The sequence below is a fragment of the Metopolophium dirhodum genome, chromosome 1, assembly GCF_019925205.1.
Source record: "Metopolophium dirhodum isolate CAU chromosome 1, ASM1992520v1, whole genome shotgun sequence".
In the NCBI taxonomy this organism is placed as follows: Eukaryota; Metazoa; Arthropoda; class Insecta; order Hemiptera; family Aphididae; genus Metopolophium; species Metopolophium dirhodum.
Genome location: NC_083560.1, coordinates 88,224,163 through 88,249,227, shown reverse-complemented (window position 1 = coordinate 88,249,227; position 25,065 = coordinate 88,224,163). Strand labels below are relative to the sequence as shown.

Below are 25,065 nucleotides of genomic sequence, written 5' to 3'. Positions count from 1 at the left end.
ATCTTCTGAGTTCTTGAAAACATATTTTTAAATAAAACTGAAAAAAAAAGTTATTGTAAATTAATGTACTAACTGGTGAATTCCGTGAATACTGAATTCAAGAAATTGTATCATATAGGATACATGTTATAAATTATGGAATTTAATTTTTGTATCTCCATGGACACAACATATTGTAGTTACTGGGAAATCAATTTAACTTGATGAAATTACTTAAGTTATACATTAAAACATTTATTAAGACTTACTTTGATGAGTTTGTTAATTTATTTGAACACCAGACGAGCTTTCGCTCTTTGAGATCGATTGAACAAAACGAAAATATGGTTATCACAATCACTTTACTGATAAGCATCAATCATGTGGTATCTGTCTAACTGAAATCTGTTCACATTCCCGCCAAATATTGTTTTTTTGGTCTATCACGAATATATCAAGTGTAGCCAATAGTCCGATAATAAATAATTTTTCAAATGTCACGAAATTTATAGTACACACATTATGTATCTAGTAAAATACAAAATCTTTTTAAGGGTAATAATTAATGGCATAGTTAATGAAATGTATTCGAAAAACGATAATTCAAACTATTTTATTATTTAAAGTAATATACATTTCTACCGTAGCAAAATAAATATAACTTATAAAATAAACTTGGTAATAATATAGGCTGACAGATACCGCTCAATATCGTTTTTTGCATGCAAATTTCACACAATCGTTACCACTAGACCTAGTACCTAGGTACTCAATGACAAGGTACGTTCAATACATTCTACAGACCCACAGTAAGATATCAGAGAGGTTACCTACCTATTGCTCCAGTTGTCCACATGATTTTTGTAAAAACAGACATTGGGCAGTTTGAATTTAGCTTTACAAGAGTTGGAACCAACTTAACTATTTTTAGATCATTATATATTTGACTAAAATATTTGGCTTTCATTTCAATCAGTTAACTTGGTTAATATAATATTTTTTATGATGTACATGTTTAACAGATATTTTGTCGGAGTTGGGGCTTTCGGGTATGTACATAACATATATTATGTTATATGTGTTATGATAACAAAAACTTATATAGTAGTTATTTTTAATAATGATGTGTTGTCAATTAAAGATTATTACAACTTTTATTATATAATTTGGATAAAATAAGAAAACTATTTTATAATGATTGGTATAACATTTGGTCAATAAGCATCAAGTACCAATATATTTATGATATTTTATATGTACTTACCTATAGATAGTTCTGGATTCGTAAACTTCTGTATTGCACGTCAATTTAGTAAGTAATTTAAAGTGATAATTGTCTATAAATTACAATTTTTAAATTTGTAAATAATTTTTATACGGGTTAGTTGTATACAACAATATTATATTATACGTTTGAAAGCATTTTTAAGAAAACTTTAAAATGTTTAGCTTACATATTCACATATTGTGATGATGTTTCGGTCATTTTATTTTGTTTCTGATTATGATTCCCTTCCTGCAGAATTCTCCACATAATTCTTTTAGTTTTTCTTTGATCATTAATTCAAATCTTAAAACAATCTTTATGCATCGTTCTTCAGCACACCAATTTTTATCAAGATCTTCTTTTCGAAAACTCTCATGATTCATATCATCCGGTTTTGTGATTAATGGATGATGAAATGGTAAAAGTTCCACGTGGCTATTTAGAACTTTGTAAAGAATTGTTTTTAACATAGGTACTTTTTTATTTTTGAACTTACACTATTGTTAATTACAGGGGTAGGTGGGTGTAGCGCAGTTTCTGCAGATAGGTTTGTTTGTGGGGCTAGTGTAGTGTATGAGTAAGGGGTAATTATGTGGGTGACCTAGAATTGGCTATTTCATACTAGTAATAGTACATTTAATCTTTCGTATCATCCACTGTCATTAGTCTATCCAATTACACTTACTTGTAAAAATAGTATATATCAAATATATGATAAGTTTGTATATTTTATCGATTTAGCATTTATTAGTTATGGGTAACTTTAAGAAATGGTCCTGCAAGGATGGATGTGAGTTTGGATTTTAGAGCACTGATCAATAATCATGCATCTATGAAAAAGTAGGTTTTAAAAATACCAATATGTCTCCTTTTGCTTCTAAGTCCAAGTAGTTGTGATTTGGTGTAATACAACGATGATCCAAAACCACTATTGTATAGCAAAAGAATCGTTATATTTATCGTCAATGCTACTGTATCGCTATATACACTTGTAATAATTTTAGTTGTCGAATGTAATATATTAATTATATATAAAATCACAAGTCTACTACTATTTAAATGTAAAACTAGTTTATGACACTTAATATCTATGTACATTCCTCTATAATTATGTATTCATAAATGATAAAATGATAAAATCGTAGATCCCATAGGAGGTATAACCCGATATGGAGTTATTTACTGTCATGAACTGAGATAATATGGACAGGAAACAGCACTCGTATCAGTGGCCCAGTTTGCGTACGGAAATTCCGTTTAAAGGGAAATTGGGAGGCTATAGTGCCAGTAACTTGTCTTATCCCGGCGTATAATTCCCGTAGTCCTATATATTATGTATTTAAATTTTTGTCTATGATCCTATATATAAACGTTTATGCAAATCCCTATACCAAAATTCTAATTATAATAATTCTGCACTAGGATCAGAGTGATCCGCCAATTTCCCCTACCATACAAAATCTGTACGAAAACCGAATTGGTACCCCCACACCGACCAACCACGTCGTTTCTACACTATATTATCTTAGTTCATGCTTACCGTAAAATGTCTATAATATAATAATATGATAATAATATTATATTTTATAACAAGTTTATATTTCATGAATTTGTTGTCAATCATCACTTGTATGGATGGTTATCATGAAAAATTTACTATACCAGAAGATTTAAATGAATATAGGAACAGTTTGGAAAGCAAAGGAATTGCATTTGTAGGTGAGTATTTGCCATTATTATACTAAATTACCACCGTATTATAGTTTACGATTTTAATAAACACACTTTTCTGATAAAGAAATCAAGCATGGATGATGCTACTGCAACCATTGTAATTTTCTTTTAATCAACTTTTGTTTTTGCGTCCTACGCACTGATTATTATTTACAGGTTACTCAACGACCCTATGTACATACATAACAAGGGTGGTGCGCGAACATTTTGATTTAAAACAGCAGATAAACGATAGGAGAAAAGCTTCTAACGCTCCAACCTCCAAGCGTGGTTAACAAAGTGGCCGCTGATTCGCGCGTTTCTGGTGGTGAATTGTTGTGATGGTTTCGCAAAATAATACGTTTGTACTTTGAAATGTATTAGAATGATGTTGTACACGAGTTTTAGAACACCTGTTTTTGAAAAAAAAACAAAAGGTTTCTAGATATACTATCAAATTGCTAGCGGCCACTTTTTATTCTTCCGACTATATAATGCAAATGCGCTAACTTTAATTCTTACTATGGCAAAATCGTTAATATTTCGTGCATCAAAAAATAAACTTAGTTGAGTAACGTCCTGTATATCTTGTGTCAATCGTCGTCCTACGTGATGATTATTGTGATAATACTATTATAATTACATGATGGCTGCATAGATATTAAACATATTATGTAGGTACCCATGCGACATTAATCCAAAATCGTCAAGCCAACATAATGGAGAGAAAAACGACGTTTGTTTCTAGTACGGCGAGAGAGAAGTATAGTGTAATTACGTTTCATAAATTAATTTATATTGTGAACAAGCTTAATATTAAATATTTCTCTAACTTAACTTTCTTGATCAAATAAGATAAAAGTAAACGCTGGATTATCATGGAATTCTATTAGCCAAAAAATTAAAAATAAACAGAAAATGTTGCTGATCATTTATTATAAATTAGTTGAGGAAAACGGTAAAGCTTAAAGCTTAATATTTAAGCTTAATTCGAAAATAACGTCAAAGCCATCAATAGTATAGACAGCAAATTTATTAAATTTAATTGGCAGTGATGGAGTTAAGATACATTATAGAACAATTAACGTATCAAAACCTTTTAAACAACTTCTATACGATGTTTTTTTAATATACAACGGTCGTAATCAAAGTAATCTACAGTATTGCCGAAAAAATGAAAACAACTTCTCCATGAAATGTATAGCTTGACTTATCTGAATTTTGTTAGGTAGGTACCCATATAACATTTTGTGCAACCAAAAATAACATAATATAGTACAACATAATATAATATGTATCAACATTTCATTAATATTTTATTGGAACATGTAAAATTTAATGTGAGTTGCATGCCGCAAGCGTGTACAAATAGTATTACTGCAATACCTGCCATGTTATTTCTAATAACAAAGAAACACCATTTTATTAAGCACATCTTTTGAAACATAGATGTGTTGTCACATGTCACAATGCTAATCAAATGTGTTCAAGTAATGTGTATGGAACATCAAAAATCACATACACATAATGTCATGTTGATACATTCTTTTACTATTCCAATAAATATTCTATATATTATATGTGCTTAAACACTGTTTTAACGCATTATATAATTTATTATTATAATATTTTATTTATTAGACATTGTATTTTAACATTAAAACAATATTAGTTATATATATTTTAAATTCTGAGCGGAATGAAGAATCTAGTGGTTAGAGTACTGCAATTTCAACATTTAGTTCCGTATCTTTTGGAAAATTGGACCAGGATGGTACATTAGAAAGGTCATTTTTCGATTTTCTTAATAATTATTTAATACCACAGGAAAAACTACTAAAAATGATATTTTAATTTCTAACGTTTTGTCTATCAATTATCACCACAGAAAATAAAAAATATGCAAAAATATGCATTTAAATTTTTATGAGATAAACACAAAAATACAGTTACAAAAAAAATTTTTATTTGTTGAAATACATCAGAAATACATCGGCTGTTTGTCTTAAGGGTCACGTTGTCAGTTTTTCAAATTTTCCACAATTCAATAAAATTTGAAAATAAAATTTTATATTTTAGTTGCCACTTCAATTATAAGACTTTTACTCTAATCTACTACCCGATACCTATTTAGAGGGGTTAATATGGTATATTATATTGAAAAAAATGACTTTACGGGAAGAACTCTCAAGCTTTGTAGAATTGTCAGGTTTTGATGATTATATTTTTTATCTGAAAGAAGAAGACTTCCTACAGCTCTCATTGATCTCTGATTTTGTATTTTACTTCAAATTATTGCATTAAACTATTTGTAAAAAAATGCTTTTTATCTTGTATTTTTTTAGACATATTATACAGGTTGAGAATAAAATATTGAAAAACAGAGATCGGATGAGGTGATTCGTTGACATTACTGACAAAATCAATAATCAGAAGTTGCAAACAAAATATGCTGTTGCATATAAATCCTAGCCTTGCTTATAACTCATAATCTACTAGTCCTAAATTCAATTTTTATGAATCAGAATACTTAGAAAAATATTATGCTTTGGAATATGAAATTAAAACTCAATGTTGTCATTTAAAAAAGTAAAAAACTTAATAAATTATAATGATAAAAATATTTTAAAATAGAATTTTTTAAATAAAACGTAGTTTTTTAACAACTTGACACTATGTAAATAAATATTTTCGAAAAAAATAATACTTTTTGAAATATAGAATGTTTTATGATCAAATATTCACGGTGTATAAATCAATAATTATTTTTGTCATGAATAGGTTTTGTGGATGGATCACATGAAATGACCGAAAAAGAAGGTATTTATCTAAGAAAATATAAATTAAAATAGTTAAATGTTTAAAAAGAAATCTATTACATCGATGAACCCATAAATTACATACATTTTACAAAGTATACCTACAACATGATGAATTATTTCACAAAATAAATAAATGCATAAAAAATAATTATAATAATAATAACAGTTAAATAATAGGTACACAGTTACATGTATTTATTATGCAATGAAAGGCGTAAATATGTCATGATAGCTTTATAATCTGTTATTTGGATGGATTTATATTTTATTTCTTTTAAATTGAATTATCAAAAAAATTATTTGACGATAATAATGTATCCACTTTTTTAGAATCTATTATATTTCATAGTCTATAATAGGTCTCATAAGAATGGAAGTTGATTTATCAAACTGTTGAACAACCAAATTAATTTGATGTTCAAAGTTCATTATAAGGTTTTACAATATTATTAACAACAACAAGCATATCATTTTGTAAAAAAAAAACTTTTCCTTTTTTGTAAATATGTTAGGTATATTATATCCTATATTAATACAAATGTATTAAATAAGACATACAGGGTGATTTATTATGCGTAAAACACTCATTATCTTAAAAAGTGTTAATGTTTTTGAAAATATTTTTTAACATAGTTTCAAGTTGTTAAAAAAAGAACATTTTTATTAAAAAATTATATTTTTTATCCTTATAATTTTTTAAGTTTTTTACTTTTTTGAATAACAGCATAGTTTTAATTTCATTTTCCAAAGCAGAATATTTTTCTAAGTATTTGAATACATAAATATCGAATTTAGGTCAAGTAGTTTATGAGTTATAAGTATTTAAGGTTTAGACAAGCGGAGTTGTGGATACACATTTGCGGGGTAACCCCATACCACTCCACTCCGCTCATCTAAATTTTAAATGCTTATACCTCATAGACTACTCGCCCTAAATTAGATTTTTATGAATCAAAATACTTAGAAAAATATTCTGCTTTGGAATATGAATTTATAACTCTATGCTGTCATTCCAAAAGTAAAAACTTAAAAAAATATATAGATAAAAAATATTTAAAAATATAATTTTTTAATAAAAACTTAGTTTTTTTTAACAACTTGAAACTATGTAAAAAAATATTTTCAAAAACATTAATACTTTTTGAGATAATGAGTGTTTTACGCTTTATGAATCACCCTGTATAGCGGACTGCTCACCATGTCAGTTGCCAATTTCACACAGTTCACTACTCAGTACAATGTGTATATAGCTATTTTTAAAAGGATACATATTGAATCACATTAAATAAAAGGAATACAAATAAAATAGAATAAAACATCAATTGTAACTGTTAGTTGTTTAAATAGATATATAAATCATTAAAATAATATTTTCAAAAAGTGCATAATTTATTAGTTTATAATACAAAGAAGAAGTTGTATTGTCAATTAATTTTAATGTTAAAGTTAAATGTTGAAATGGTAATTTATTTTTGTGTAGACAAAAATAGTTATTGTTTTTTTAATATTGTATTACATAACTTTCGGAGAGGATATATTCCCCGTTTTATTACATATTTTATCTCCTGCAAATAATTCTTATATTTAAAAGATCCATAATTGTCCAAACCTCCATGTATTAGTAAAAACAGATGTATAAGTTTTATGGCGAGAATTCTGAAAACAGATTTGAATTCCCACATTTTGATATTATCCCCCAAATTCCTAAAAATGTCATATTAAAAAAGAGTATTTAAAGATTTTCGTATTTAAAATTTCGGAGAAACCAAAATTCACCATAGTATCAATGTTTTGTAACTTCCGTTGCATAGTGGGACATGTATAGATAGGTTAGATAATAAATGTTATAAATATAATTTACAATTTATTTTTTATTTTAATTTCTAGTTTTATTAACTAAATTCTTCAATGATAACTTTGAGATGGAATCTCAAAGTAAGTATTATTGTTCTATTCCATTGTTTTTATTATTATTTACATACATAATTCGTAGTAGAAAGTAGTTAACTATATTCACTACAATAGTTTAACAAAATTATATATTTGTGTTTACAATGCATTGCAATCATGCACGTCAAAATAGTGAAGTAGGTCAGGTATTGTTATCGACGGCCGAGATTCTTGTATTCGACAGTCAATATAAACCGGTTTTGTGCCGTGCGTTACTGGACAGTGGATCGCAGCACAATTTTATGACCGAGTCATTGACCCGTCGTTTAAATTTAAACCGAATAAAGTCATCGTGTTCAATAATCGGCATTAATGATGCATCGCATACGTCAACGTACAAAGTAACAACTACTATTAAATCGCGTATATACGACTATTCATTAAATTTGGAATTTTTCGCACTTCCCAATTTAACGAGCAAGTTACCGTTGATGCCGGACAATCTGACAGAACTGAAGGTCCCGGTGGATATAAGCTTGGCGGATCCATCTTTCCACGTGCCTAAAAAGGTAGATATCATTTTAGGCGCCGAAATATATTTTGAATTACTAACTAAAGAGCAAATTCAGACAGTTTCACGGAGGCCAATTTTCCAGGGCACTCGTTTAGGTTGGGTTATCGCGGGGCCCATCCCTTCGCCAACAAATCAAGCCGAAAATTCAACATTTTCATTATATACGAGCGTAATGTCCGAATTCGCAAATATAGAAAATCAAATTGCCGAATTTTGGCGCTTAGAGGAGGTAAAGAATTGCAACGTATACACACTAGAGGAAAAAAAGGTGTAAACAACATTTCAAGTCAAATGTAAAGCGTGGTGAAGACGGGCGTTTTACAGTAGGTCTACCTTTTCGTGACAATGCTCCTAGATTAGGAAAATCGTATGACGTAGCCCTTCGCAGAATGTTATCATTAGAACGACGATTTCAAACCGATACCAAGCTCAAGGAAGAATATAGCAAATTTATGAAAGAGTACTCCGAACTTGGACACATGGAAGTTACGAAAAACACGATTCCAGATGATAAAAGTTTTTATTTACCGCACCATGCAGTTCGCAACGAAAGCAGTACTAGTACCAAACTGCGCGTGGTTTTCGATGCGTCGGCGAGAACAAGTACTAACGTAAGTCTAAATGATGTGCTTCTAAAGGGACCCACCGTACAAGAGGATTTGGTCTCTATAATGACGCGATTTCGTATACACAAATACGTATTCACAGCTGATATAAAAAAAATGTACCGGCAGATTTGGGTGTCGGAAAGCCAACGTGATTTCCAGCGCATTTTGTGGCGTGAAGACCCAAGCCAGCCACTAAATATATATCGACTAAAAACTGTTACGTATGGCATAGTCACCGCTTCATACCTGGCAACGGCCTGTTTACAAAAATTATCCGAACAAGAGTGGTCAAAGTTTCCCGAAGCCTGTCAGGCCCTAAGTCGTGATTTCTATGTAGACGATTTTCTCAGCGGAGCTATGTCAAAACAGTCTGCATTAAGATTACGCGATGACCTAATAACGATTTTGAGGGGCGCTGGTCTAGAGCTGTGTAAATGGTCGAGCAACGATCCCGACTTGTTGCTTGGTGTTGATGCAGTACCAAGTGCCAACAATGACTTAAATTTGCAGTATATGGAAAATGTTACAAACATTTTGGGACTTTATTGGAATAAAGACATTGATGCATATCAATACAAGGTGTTAATGTACAATAAAAAAACGCGCGATATTGTCCGAGATTGCCGCAATTTTCGATCCGCTTGGTTTAATAAGCCCTGTAATAATTTGTTTTAAAATCATAATGCAAAAAATATGGCAAACGCGGGTATATTGGGATGCAACGTTACCAACAGAAATTGAAGGCGAGTGGCGCAAGTGCCGTGCAAATTTAATACATTTAAACACGTTAAAAATTACGCGTTCGCTCGTGGGTGATGGTGACATTGCGGATATACAATTACATGGGTTCGCGGACGCATCACTTACAGCATATGGCGCTTGTCTATATCTCCACGTAAAAAACTATAATGGTGAGGTCATAACTAATTTAATTTGTTTGAAATCGCGTGTCGCACCATTAAAAACAATTTCCTTGCCACGTCTAGAGCTATTAGCCGCCGTCCTACTAGTGCGGCTGGCGGCCAAGTACGCGACGAGTTTATCTATACCAATTGAGCACAAATATTTTTGGTCTGACTCTACCGTCGTTTTATCTTGGATATCGTCGTAATCGGCAAGATGGAAAACATTTGTTGCACACCGCATTGGCGAAATACATGAAACTACGTCGATTTCGCAGTGGCACCACGTCAGCACCAAGGATAACCCGGCATATATAGTTTCGCGCGGCTGTTGTCCTACAAAAATCGGTGAATCAAATTTGTGGTGGAGGGGACCTATGTGGTTGCACAAAGATGTTTCTGATTGGCCGAAAGAAAATAATATCTATAGTAGAGCGGACGAAGTTTTATTAGAAGCGCGAACGGTATCTCACGTAATTACAGACAGGTATGATTTGTCGATCATAGAAAGATACTCATCTCTAACGAAACTAATACGCGTTACTGCATTTTGCCTACGATTTATTAATAATGCGTCGAAGAAAGAAAATTTAATTGGTGCGCTTCAGGCAGATGAAATCGACAAGGCTGCGAATAGTATTATAAAGTTAGTGCAAGCTAGTAATTTTGCAGGTGAGATTAAAGACTTACGTAAATCAGGCCAAGTAAGCTCAAAAAGTGCATTGTTACGCCTGCATCCGTTTTTAGATAAAAATGATTTGATCAGGGTGGGCGGTCGCCTAGGAAATGCACTCACTCTAAATGAATCGCAGCAACATCCGATCATTTTGCCTGCAAAAAATGTTTTAACTAAATTAATATTTATACACGAACATGATAGATTAATGCATGGTGGCCCACAGGCTACATTATCCGCGGTTCGTCAAAAATACTGGCCACTTAACGGACGCAGTATTGCGCGTAGCGTTGTACATCGCTGCATAAAATGTTTTAAATATAGACCTGCTGTCGTACAGCCTATCATGGGTGATCTTTCCGAGGCTCGTGTACGGCCTACACCGCGGGCATTCAAAAAGACAGGTGTAGATTTGGCGGGTCCATTTATGATCAAGTCCAGTTTAAGGCGGAATGCTCCATTGAATAAGGCATATGCTTGCTTATTTGTTTGTTTTATTACTAAGGCGGTGCACGTAGAATTGGTAGGCGACCTGACCACTCAAGCGTTTCTTAATGCGTTGCAGCGGTTCTGTGATAGACGCGGACTGTGCACGGACATTTATTCCGATAATGCAACTAATTTCGTGGGCGCCAACCGTCAACTCCAAGAATTGCAAGCACTTTTTCAATCTATGGAACATCAGGAGCGTATTCAAGACACATTATCCAAATCAAGTATTCAGTGGCACTTTATACCACCGAGGTCACCACATTTCGGTGGCCTTTGGGAAGCGGCTGTGAAGTCGCTGAAAGCTCATTTATATCGTACACTAGGCAATGCCTCACTCACCTTTGAAGAGTTGAACACTATATTAATACGCGTGGAGGCAATTTTAAATTCGTGACCTCTAACTCCTTTGTCCTCACATCCCTCCGATTTATCCGTTCTCACCCCCGGCCACTTTCTTATTGGTGACGCATTAACTTCGCTACCCGATCGTGATGAGAGAGATGTCCCGACCAATCGGTTGTCGAGATGGCGACGAGTTGTGCAGTTCACGCAACAGTTATGGGCCCGTTGGACGAGGGATTATCTAACGCAACTCCAGGAAAGGAAAAAATGGATGAGCTCCAGCGGCCCTATACTCAGAGTTGGTACGGTCGTGCTCCTGCGCGACGACAATGTGCCTCCGCTCCAATGGTCCATGGGCAGGGTAGTCGAGGTCATTCAAGGTTCCAATGGGCAAGTACGGGTGGCCAAGGTGCGAACTTGCAAAGGCGAATTTTCCCGGGCAGTTCGTTATTTATGTCCCCTTCCCTTCGAGGGCAATTCACCACTCGAACAACAGTAAAAAAAAAAAAAAAAAATGGAATTATTTAATATTTATAGTAATTATATGTCATGATTTATTTTTTTTTGTGTATCCACGCCTATTACATATGTATTTTTTATTTTTTATGCCAGGTATAAGCTGTTAGTTGTATAACAATATGTATGTTAATGTGCAGGATAATGTAAAATAACTATAAGAAAATTTTGAAACTTAATGTTCCAAGGTGGGCGGCATGTTCGGTCACTACTCATTATATATTATTATTATCGGTTGTACTGTTATCGGTGACTCGACCGGGACACCGGATCGATTAAACTATTGTAAGTCAGTCGACATAGTATCGCGCAACCGAGTGCACGTCGTTCGACCCTCCAAGTTATTCCGTATTATTAATTGTAATATTTCAAGTTATGTTTGCGTCAGCTAAATAAATTTATACCCAAAGTAAAAAAATTAAGTCCAGTAATTATTTTCATGAGTACCTACCCAAACCACGTAACATGAAATAAGAACAAACGTAAAAAACAACCCTACTGAATACCTACTGTATTTATTTTTTAACTTATTTACAGACAACCTTTATAGACCAATTGATTATTGTCGTAAACGCAGTGAGTATAAATAATTAAATATAAAATCATAACATCGTAAATAATTCAACTTAAGTACATATTAATAAATTACATGTTAACCAACATATCATAGGATGGTATGATTTGATTTAGTATATATATATACTAGCTGACTCGGCAAACGTTGTTTTACCATATAAATTAGAATTAGAATTGGAATTGCACGGGTGTATTTTTAATAACATTTTCTAGACATCTTTTAATAATAAATAATATATAAATACTAAATACTAAGAGCAACATATAATTGACAATGTGAAAAACACTCAACGCTCAATTCTAAGCCTGCAACGTTTAAAGTTTGACAATGTGATTTATAAATGGTCATTGCAAAAGATATCTTTACCGAAAATTGTAGGCGTTTAAATTGGAACGATAAATTCGATGGTATCAGAGGAATTCAGGGAATCAATAATAATAATAAACTAATAATACTAATAATAATTAAATAATAATTTAGTTTATTGTTGCAGATTAAAATAATAATAGTGTATTATATATTGGTTACTATTGAGTGGGCTAATGAAAAGGTTCTAAATCCAATTTTTTCAAAAATTGTTTTTTTGCATAAATTTATTTAATTTCCTTCACTTTTTTTCCAGTTTTTTTGGTTTTATAAAATGTGTGGATGTCTAATACTTAATATTAACAATGTATCTTACAATAATTGTATTTATTTATTCATTAAAATGTAGGTTAAATTCATAAGATAACCGGAAAAAAGATATTGGGTTTTAATGTTAAGAATCGCTCTGCTGAAAAATTCGATATACTCATTAATCTCAACCCGCGAATTTGGTTAATCGGGCATGCTTGTTGATTTGTATTATTATTTTTTGTCAATATACAGTGTGATCACGATAAGTGGAAACACTGAATAACTATGTGCAGACTTCATATATTTCAATAAAATTCTGCTTTTTTGGCCAACTAATAAACATTATTATACACATTTTCAAATAATTAGACTATTTTTGTGACAGTTAATTTTACGCTTGCGCACAATGTTTATTTTTTTAATGGCATGACCTATTTTTGACCACAAATAATTTTTTTTTGTATTTTTCTAATGAATTTCAGTGGTTGAATTTCTATTCTAAGTTAAAAAATGGCCGAGTTATAGTAATCTGATTTGCATGGATATTTTTATTATTACGTATTTATTATTATTAAATACGTATTTCATAATCAATTACACCGACGCAAATAACATAAAATCAGATTACTAAAACTCGGCCCTTTTTTAACTTAGAATAGAAATTCAACCACTAAAATTCATTAAATAATACAAAAAAAAATAATTTGTGGTCATAAATAAGTCATGCGATTAAAAAAAAATATTATTGTGCACATTCGTAAAATTAACTGTCACAAAAATAGTCTAATTATTTGAAAATGTGTATAATAATGTTAATAAGTTAGTCAAAAAAGCAGAATTGATATATATGAAGCCTGCACATAGTTATTGAGTGTTTCCACTTATCGTGATCACACTGTATGTCTGTATATCTAATATATAAAATTCTCGTGTCACAGTGGTAGTGATTGAACTCGTTCGAAACGGCTCGAACGATTTTGATCAAATTTCCTGTGTATATTTTGTAGGTCTGAGAATACGTTTTAGGTTCATTTAAAAAAGGAATTGATCAACCCCCGGGTGGTGGCTGAGACACGATTGAGCATAAAACATCTTTTCTGCGACACGATTGAGCCAAATTGTCGGCGTATCAAAGGAAATCGGAATACAAAAGAAAACGGACACGATTGAGCATAAAAAACTCTGCAACATTGCCATTTTCCATTTTAAACTATATAATAGAAAAATATATATTTAAATAAGAACTCAAACAAGAATTTTGAGATTTACTTTATTTGTATGTTATTGTATTTTTTATTAAGATATTAGGATTATAATACAAATCAGGATTTTTATAAAATGATAAAGAGAGTTACGTGATACGAATTATTGTGATATGGTGTATGTGGTTACCGCGATTTATTTTTATTTTATATTTTACTATAATTATTAATTACTAATCGTTATTTTTAATGAAGGAATTAAAAACTAATACTTTATTTTATATTTATCTTGCTTACTTTACATAATATTGTGAAAAAATTCAACAGGTACACTATAAATTTAATTTTAATAAAAATTTACAAATTTTACCGTAAATTTGGTAAATTTACCAAAAAAATGTTTTACGTTAAATCCACATCTCTAGTTGTAGGTAATAATGAATACAAAAAATCACATGTTTAAAGTTCAGTTGTTATAAACTATAATTGTAAATTTTAAAGAAAACTGTAAGTAATGGCCGAAAAAGGAACGGTAAGTTTTGGCCAAAAAGGGGCTGTGAATCAGAATTTTTTATCCGGGCAACAGAAAAGTTCAGATAATTTTGAACACCATACACCGAATATTAAAATATTAAAATAAAGAATTGATCAAAGTTTGAGTCATATAGAGTTTGTACGTTTAACGGGCAACGGAATGCACGAGATCAGCTAGTAAACTATAAATACAAGTTACAATGGGTTTATTTTAAATAATATTATTAATACAATTTATTATTTTAATTGACTTAACTGGATAGGTATACTTTAATAATATTAAATACTCAGTTTTGTGTTGCATCACTATTATTTCAGCAGAAAATATATACCTACAATTAATAATAATTATTTGAGTCACGAACAGTGACGTACTGACATAAGTCAAAATGTTTTCAAATATATTTTGTTGTTAAAATTAAGAGGACGCCACACCCGCATGTGTTGTCTCCGTCTTACACACTTACGACATTGACAAAACGTATTTACGCAGTCTGAGTAGAACTCACTCAATGTTGGTTCTAAAATAAAAATACTTATCATAAAATTGAATTAAAACAATATTTCTTGGGGCAAGACGTTGCGTTTTTTAAAAAAAATTTAAATATTGAAAAGAAAGGTATTTAATTATAATTTCATTTTTATGAGTAGTATTTAGTATTTACCTCAAATCATAACATTTTATCTACACATCAAATATTTATATTTATAAATTTGCAGATTTTGGCAAACGTGGAATTTCGGGTATTATAATAATACATTTATTTTAAATTACAATGATAATTCATATAAATTATATAGTTTGAGTAAATTTAATATTCATATATTTATTAATTTATTCTCTTTCCTATAAATTTAAATTGACAATCATGGTCAGATAATTTTTAATGATAATATGATGACATGGATGCCAAGTGGTAACTAATATATTCATTAGCTTTTGAGTACATTTTCTTGATTTATATTTAATACATAATATTTATATTATTATAGTTTATAATACACTATTAATATAAAATTGTGAAATATTACATAAACATTTTTTTCCATTTAAAATAATTATGTAATTGTTCTTAAAATTTACCATTGTACCAAATTCGTAATAATTTATAATTCTTTAATATATGATTATTTGTACATAGCCTGGATATTGCGTTGTAAGTCCACAAATTTGATTCTTAATATTGTATTAAATTTAGTACGCTTTAGTGCTGCTTATTACTTAACCATATTGCATGTAAGTATGCAATCTGGGTGTAACACCCTCTTAAAGGACATTGACTTTTATTTAAAAAATCATACTAAAAAAATGGTGCTAATAATACTTTTCTGCGTTCAATAGTTTTCGAGTTACGAAGTCTTTAAAATCACGCGTGACGTCATAAGATCCTACTCGCGGCGGCAACGTGTACACATGCCTATTACTAATCTTTCTAAATATGTAATAAATTATTATCTTTTTGATATGATACTATGCTATGATATTGTTTATTTAAGACGAATAACATCTGGTTCATATGAGTAACAAAACAATGTATTTTATTACATATTAATCATTATTATTTATTAACTTACTAGCCAACCCGTCACAGCTTCGCCCGTGATTGGTTGTTTATTTTGTTTTCGGACGATGATATGAATTTTTTATTTAAATTTTATCAATTAATGTGATCGGCAAGTAAAACGGTTAATGAAAACGTATTGAAATATTTCTAGCGATATTAATAGTAAATTAATTTTTATAGCACCTAATTACCCGTAAAAGAAACGCAAATCTTAAAAAAATATGATTGTTCAACTACTTTTGGGTGTAACATGCTGCAGCCTGCATTAAGTGTAACTCAGCCACCCTCGTAGGCAATCCGACTACGTCGAATCGTGGATAAAGGGCAACTCTTTGACCGATCACCTTCGTAGTCAATTTTCAATAATTCGTTTTGTTACTTAATCTGCCCAAAAAAACCAATGGCAACCGATAATAAATAAACACAAATAATTTCTACTGTTGTCTGTAACCAATGGGAACTATTGATAAATAAAAATAAAATTTCCAATGTAAACTTCAATGTCCCCGTTTGAGCACCTCTTTAAAATGAGAATTTTGGCAAATCCATTCCCATTGCACGGTGAAAATATGAAAAGAACCTCTATTCCAAATTTCAAGTTCATACGTTGCGTAGTGTAGTGTGACTACTCTGACTTTCCAAAAATAAAAAAATAAAATAAAATATAGTATAGAAATTTCCCCCCATTAATTCATGTTGAATTTTAATTTGGGATAGATTAGGTTGGACACTACGCTCACTTCCTCTGGAACAACTTCTGGTGTTTCTGGTGTTGTGTTGGTGACCTCCGCTGTTGATTCTGGTGTTGGAGTTTGTGTCCATTTATTTTCCATCATGATAGGACACTCCCATGGCCTGGGTGGTGGTGATTTTGTTGTTTCCTGTCTGACGAACCAGACGATTATAATGTTTATTGTTATAATAATCATTATAGAAGCTCCCCCAATTACGACATATATATATATTTTTGTTTCGATTTGATTGTACCGGTCTTCATGTTGTCGTTGGTTCGTGATTTGTTCTTTAGTATAAGTTATTGCGTTCATGTCGTGCATTTGGTTTGTTTTTACATGATGTGCCTCTATTGTTTTGGCATACTGCCTCTGGCTGTTGTCTTCCTCTCTGTCTCTGATGACCGATGTTGGAATGAAATCAGTATACTGAGATTTTCCTGCTATGCGTCCTGGAATGAGAACGTCTCGGTTCGCATAACAACGGCATGTTTCGTTTAATGCAATTATCCCGGCTCCTTCTAATATGTGGTTCTTTGATTCTTGGTCTCCATCGCAGGTGACGAATAATGAATCGTTATTTGTAACATATAACCACTCGTTTTTTTGTTTTAATTTGTGGAACACTGTTGTTGCCATTTCGATATGTCGTATCTCACAATTGTCTGGTACCTCTCGCGGCTCCTGCATTAGGAGTATTTCACACACTGGTCTCATACTCCTAGAATGTAAAGGGTGCGTTTCGGGACATACCAAAAATTCGTGGACAGGTTTACAAATGGTGGGATTAAAATTGTCATAAGTCGAGTAGAGCTCCTTTGATTTTGTTACAGCTAAAAAATCGTGCTTAGGTTTAATATACATACATTTCTTTTTGTTATCTGTAATACACACTGGAAGTGGTATTAAATTATATAAACTTAAAACATGTTGATACACTAGTGGAATCTTTAAAATAAAAACAATGTTATTATTATTAAAATATACCGTCAAATCTGCAAGCTTTACTAAATCGTAAACATTGCTATATTGCACCTCGAGTGGCATATTGGTCCCACTAGGTAGAATAAGTTTAATGTTTTTAAACTGTTCTAGTAAATCTTTCGCACTTATTAAACTCGAATGTATTTGTCCTGACCTAGCACTTTGTAATATCTCGACGAATGTGTTTACCCGCATCATTTGTATTACCAATGCCTGATTAACCATTATGAATCGCTTATTCGATTTAATTTCCGGGAAAGTGACATTGGTTAAACTAACTAAATTCGATGTTGTTAGTTTTAGTGACCCTAATTGTTCTTCGAACGTTTCCGCTTGTAGTTTTAAAATTCTAAGATTTTCGTCTACTAGGTTTATTGGGCCCCCCTTTGTTTCTCGTAGTTTACCTATAGAGGACTCAAATTTCTTTATGCATGCCCAATTTCAAAACCCATATAGTACCTGTGCTGCTTGTGCAACGTATTGCATTACCCCCCGGCGACACCTAAGTTCGACGGAGTCTAGTAGTAATTGCTTACGCTGTAGTATTTTTTTATTTAATAATAACGCATGGCTTAATAAAGGTTCACACCCTATTGATGCTCCTAACGTAGTGCCGTACGCGTCGAGTTAAGTACATAGGGTTTGTAATTTGTGCATATGGTCTTCAATTACGTCCCATTGTTCAGTATAACATGATGTGTCAAGAAAAAATACCAAATCCCATGTGTTAGTAACAATTTTAATTGGACCTATATTTTCGTAATAGATACCGGATCTTGGCGGCAATTGATTGTCTGAGAATCGTAACTGTGACATCACCAGTGTACAGCCATTTATTAACTGCATAATAATATGACTGGATTGGACATAAAACAAAAAAAATAATAATAAAAATAAAACTAGATACACGTATTTGTATTGTCTATGTGTATTTTATGTTTATAAACATGTCTATATATATATACCTGTCTCTACTAATATGTATATATATATTACTAGTTTATGCAAAAAATTGAATAGCTTTCCTCATAGTTCGGTTTCATAAAACAATTTAACATTGTTGATATGTATACGGTAACCCTTACGACCTTTGTTAATAGTAATGTTTTCGTTATCGTGTACCGCGAGTAGGTACTTCCAATTTCTACTCAACGTGTTACGTTTGTTATGCTCTTTTACTAGGACTTTGTCCCCTACTTGTATATTAATCGCATGTGAATTTTTATCGTAGTAATGCTTATTATTTTCTTTCTTTTTAACTAAATTGGCGCGTGCCAGTTTATGCGCTTCCTGCATAATTCGTTTTAAATCGAGTACGTAATTATCATAATTGTATTGTGCTTCGGGTTCCCTTTGAAATGACGACGGAATATTCGGTTTCCGACCGAATACTAATTCGTACGGTATATACGAGGTTGACGTATGAACTGTTGTGTTATAGCAAAATATCGCGTATGTTAGCAACCTATCCCAGTCGTTGTCCTTATCCACAAAACCACGTAAATATGATTTCAAAGTGGCGTGACTCCGTTCGAGAAAACCATTCGTCTGGTGGTGCCACGGCGTCGTTCTAGATTTTTCTATATCTAATAGCTTGCACATATTTTTGAAAATATCCGATAAAAAATTAGTACCACAGTCGGTGAGTATCGAAGTCGGAATTCCGAAAATGCACACAAAATGTTCTACGATGATACGCTCCCGCTCTTTTGCGGTCCAGCTTTGCTCGGTATAGATTTTTATACATACCTAGGTTCCCTTGAACACGTACCTGAACATGGTTCTAATACACTCAAAGTTGGTAAGTGCCGTTAACCCCTCAAAACGAGTAATGGAAAATTGATTTATTCCATTTTTTTTGCTAAATGTTTTTAGTTCGTCTATAGCCAGAAAAAACTATTCCCCCGTTAATTCGGTTAAATGTGTTTCTTTATTTTATGGGTTACAACGTCCGTTGCAGTCAATAGGTCCCCCTCTAGATGGAAAATATCAGAATACTCATTACAAATGCTTATAATGTTTTGTTTTTCTTCCTTATTCAAATGATCAGTTTTAATTGAATCGTTTAATAATGTTATTTGACCCGGGTGACTCATATCTACCGGCACGTGATCCTCATTAATAAAAAAAATCTTATCCGTATATGGCTCCCATTTCAAATTACTCGTGGTTAATTCGTCAATAATAAAATATTGTTCGGATATGTTAATTATATTACTTATTATGGTGTTGTCGTGCACCGGGCTTAAACTATTTGCTATTATAACATCGTCATTTATAGCATATTTTTTAATCGCTACTAAATTAGACCGTATCATCTCATCGGCTTTAACCTGTAACACGCAATTACCGCGCGCAGGTATTATAATAGATTCGACTTTGTTCTCTATGGGTTCGGGTATAATTAGTACTCCTTTATCCCAATCAGTTATAGCTTTATTATTTTTTAGAAATGCTATACCTAAGATGCCTGCTTCAGGTATAGGAAAATTGTCATAGACAATATCGAATTTTACGTTAAACTTTTTGTCTTTAATAAACACGTCGATCACTACTGTTCCTATAGTTAATATTGTAGTCGCGCTTATTCCTTTTATGAGTCGTTTTTCAACTTCATTAACAACTATATGTTCTTTTAATATCGATAATTCAATAATATTCATATCCGCGCCGCTATCTATCAAAAATTTACCTTCGCTAGGTATAAAGTCCTTAGACCTACATATAATGTGTTCGGCGTTAATTGGTGTGATAATTCGTACGTTATTTTTAATTTCGCCTATTTTACGCATCGTAGAATTACCTGAACTTCCTGAAGGCTCCCCCTCGGGATTTTTTCTTTCTCTTAATTTTCGACATTCACTGATGTCGTGATTTTTCAATTTGCAATATTTGCAGAAATTAACCTGACCCGTATACTCTTTTTTAATATCCGGTTTGTTTGAAATATTTTGCTCTAAAGTCCTACACTCATTAGCGTAATGACCTATTCGGTCGCACCGAAAACATTAGATTGTACTTTTATCGACATTCAGTCGATCCCCCGTTTTTCTGAAATTGGTTTTAAAATTGTTCCGCGTATTATTTCGAAAATTACTTTTATACTCAGGTTTCGTCGGCGTTGTTGTTTTTGCAAAAACGGCCTCCTGTTCTATCGCAAGTAAAACGGCTTCTTCAAAACTACTAACATTATGCGATAGTAATATTATTTTAATGGGTTCCTGTACTGCACCTATAAACACGCTGAGCGCGTGCTCTTGTACTGATTGTGCGTGTATTTTTGCTTCTGCCGCGCTTTTTCCTATGGTTAATGCCCGTATCAATTCGTGACACGATTTTTCGATACGTTGAGCAAAATCTTTTATTGATTCGTACTGACCTAACTTCATAGAATTTAGCTGCCCACGAAAGTATTGTAATAAATGGGTTGTACTAAATATTGTTCCCAAATGCGATTTTAATTCTTCCCAACTACTAATCTCCCGATACCTAACTGCGTCAAAAGCTTTCCCCTTTAACTTGGTGAGTACGGCACCTAAAATATCAGGTGTCATTGTATCGGGTATTTTGGAAAATACAAATTTACTTTGCGAAATAAAAGATGCTAGGTCCGTTTCATTCCCTCCTGAGAATTCGGGTAGGAACATCAAGGCAGTAATGAAATCTAACTGATTAACCATAGTGTCGGATGTATCTAACAAACTCCTAGTAATAGTTTGATACAAATTTATCAACACACCCGTATTGATTGTAATGTTTTCTGTACTATCAGAACCCTCGGAATTTATTGTATCCGTTAAAACTGAATCTGATTCAGGTTCTTTTAACTCTGGGTCGTCTGTACTTAACCCTTTATTCCTTGTATACATCTACAGTATACAACCTTAACTCACAACAGATTTGACTAAGTATATTTTAATATTAATAACTTACACTTGGTCCATCTGGCGGGAGGTGGAAGAATGCGTCCCTTGAAACTGCTCTAGTTTCGTTTGGAAATCCTCCTTGGACTGCACTCCGTGAACAAGCTCTGCTGGCTTGGTATGTTCCGTGGACGTTGTCCCTTGAACTGACCTTTTCGGCTGGATTGATGTGGAAACCAAATTGTTCGTTCAATTCGGCGTGAAACTCTTGATGACGTTGAACGTGGTTCGTCGGTGGGTTTCGAATTACTTATATGGAAAAATCAACTTTTTTCATTCGATATCGAAAAACCCCACACCTGACACCAAATTTGTGTAGTGATCGCCGTGAAGGACACGTTGAACACTAATCCAATAATTATTTAAACGACGTAGCACGTTCGTTGTCGTCTTGAGTCGTGGTTGAGAAAGATAGGTAAATAATTAATAACACTTTTTAGACTTTTTAAATATGACAATTACATAACACTTTATTATTACAAGTTTTAATTACAAAATAACTATAAGCACTGTCGTAAGCTTGATAGACCTACGACGAAGGCTGACTATCTTCTAAGTAATAGTAGGTGCTCTAGCCGTATTTATGCGGGTTCTAACAATGACGTATTGGTAGCGTGATATCTATATTCTAATATTACTTCCCTAGTAATGTCAAATTGCATTATGATGGGAGTAGGTAAAACAACTTCCTGTTATTTAGGCCTATTTTACATTGCATATTACTACCTATATTACCCAATATAAATTATACTAAATGTATAATTTATTCTACGTGATATTGTTTAATATCGTATTATAGCTGTGGGTATTAATACATATATATAATATTGTTGAATTGCACTATTTTGTGACTCGGTGAAACAACTTGTTGTTTTCACCTTTGCTCTATGTTGCCTGTTATTTAGGATTATATTAATACCTACGTTTCTACTCATAAATTATACTATGTATAATTTATTATTTTACTTATTTTATTTAAAATAATATAATGGCTTTTGGGTTTACTACAGTAGTTATTGAGTTACAGCGATCAGTAACTGAGTAACTATTTTGATTTTATATGTATAGATAACCAATAGCGACCTTACAATAAACAAAAATATATTATTATTTAGTTTATTATTTATCGGACAGATGGCGCCGCTGTTGTATTTTTTGACATCCAAATTTTATACTTTTCCGGTATATTTTCCTAAAATCTTATTACATAAGAACCTTCTCCTGAAAATTACGAACACAACAAAAAAATAATTAGCAAAATCGGTCCGGCCGTTCACGCGTGATGCGATGACCAAAAAATAGGAATCCATTTTTATATATATAGATTATTATTATTATTGTTATTATAACTAATACGTATACAAACGTTGTTAAAAATTTAAATTGATTTAGAATCATAATATTATATAGAAGTATTGTATTAAAAAAATAAAACAAAATATTTGTACATACGGTGAGTAATTAGAAATACAGAAATTAGGTAGGAAGTATCGTTGGGCCAAAATCCTATATAAACACCATATTCTTCTGAATAAGTCTGTCTTATTTTATAAATCACACATGATGGAATTACTATCGTATGTCCCGTTCCAATCGTTGTCCATGCATTTATCCACGAAATAAACTGTTTGTAAGCCAAGTATCGCCAGACTTTATTTCGGGGTTCACTTTTACACAAAACTTTTTTTTTCTGTTTTTTTTACTTTTAAATCATTTTATGATGAGAAATATTTAAAACATCTTTGTCTAAAACTAGTTTGTTGAATAAAACATTGTTTGTCACACAACCAGCTATTCCACTAACTTGTTTTACTTTTTCACTTTCTTCACAACAGACGCTTTCTTGATCCGTCGTCATAACTACGCACTGTCCATATTTGCACCAATTTAATTTACCACTTCGATTATCTACGTTAATTTCAAAATGTTTCGTACAAGTCGTTTATCAGATAATGGCTGAGACGTCCATTTGAAAATATGTCTATTTTCACATATAGTTTGTACGACCAACATTGCTCCCTTGGTATAATTATGAATATTTTCCACTTTAGCATTACAGTAATGACAAAATATATTAAATAATAAGAACTTCATTATAATTAATGGTATACTATGCTAAATAAAATAAAACCCCATTAACTGCTAAGTATATAAGGAGGAATAAACAAATAAATAATAGAACTGTCAACTGATATCAAATTTACTAACAGTTAAAGTAGGACTAAAATAAAGTAAAATATATTTGTACATAATTATATTGTTTTGAAATTGGTTGGTACTTACCACGAGTATACGAGTATATGTGAAAATGAAACAAAATAATGATATTGAAAAAATATCCAAGAGCTACGTAATACGTATGTTCATCAAAAGCGATAATAAATCGACAGAATCACTAATTAATTTAGATTTATAAGACATAAGTAGATACTAGATAGATACCATGGAGTACGGAATAAGATAATTATACGATTAAGTCCGTGCTATATTATAAGACCGTGGTGCTAGGTATAAATAAAATTGTTTTCACTAATAAAATAATATTAACGGTCGAACAGGTTGATAACCGATAATGATTCTATTTTTCCCGAATACACAGCGGTGGATCTTATGACGTCACGCGTAATTTTTAAAACGCTGTAACTATAGAACGAATCACCGTTGACAACTTTTATTTAAATTTTTTGTTTATGCGAATTCGTAATAATAATAATAGAAAAAAAAAATTATGATTTTTGTGTTGTATGGTCCTTTAACCATATTATTATAGGTATGTAATGTGTGGGGAAAATGGTCTATACGAAATATTTGATGATGAGTAATAAAGACGATTTTTTGTTTGCTCGAACATTGTAAATAAATGTATAATTTATGTATTTCAATAATTTTTATACCTAGTACGTTACCAAACCTACTAAAATTAATAAAAACTAGCATTTATAACGTATAATGTAAATATACGACTATTTTTGGCACATTTTTGTTTCAATATAAATACATTTTTGTCGACAGTTCTATAAATTAAATTGGTGTATTTTATTTGTCATGAAAATAACTATCCTAAACAAAATTATTGAAATATTCTAATAGTGTATAATGCATAACAGTAATCAATTAATTACCTTAATATAGTGATGAGATCCCCTGAAA

At 31.6% G+C, this 25,065-nt stretch overlaps 1 long non-coding RNA gene across 1 annotated transcript; it reads left to right on the top strand.

The window, feature by feature from the left end:
- Positions 1 to 999: 999 nt before the first annotated feature.
- On the top strand, positions 1,000 to 25,065 carry LOC132936882 (uncharacterized). Its single transcript, XR_009663554.1, has 9 exons — positions 1,000 to 1,028; positions 1,250 to 1,291; positions 2,912 to 2,965; positions 5,741 to 5,779; positions 7,669 to 7,716; positions 12,319 to 12,357; positions 15,433 to 15,456; positions 15,855 to 15,869; positions 25,048 to 25,065. It is a non-coding gene; the product is annotated as an uncharacterized LOC132936882 (long non-coding RNA).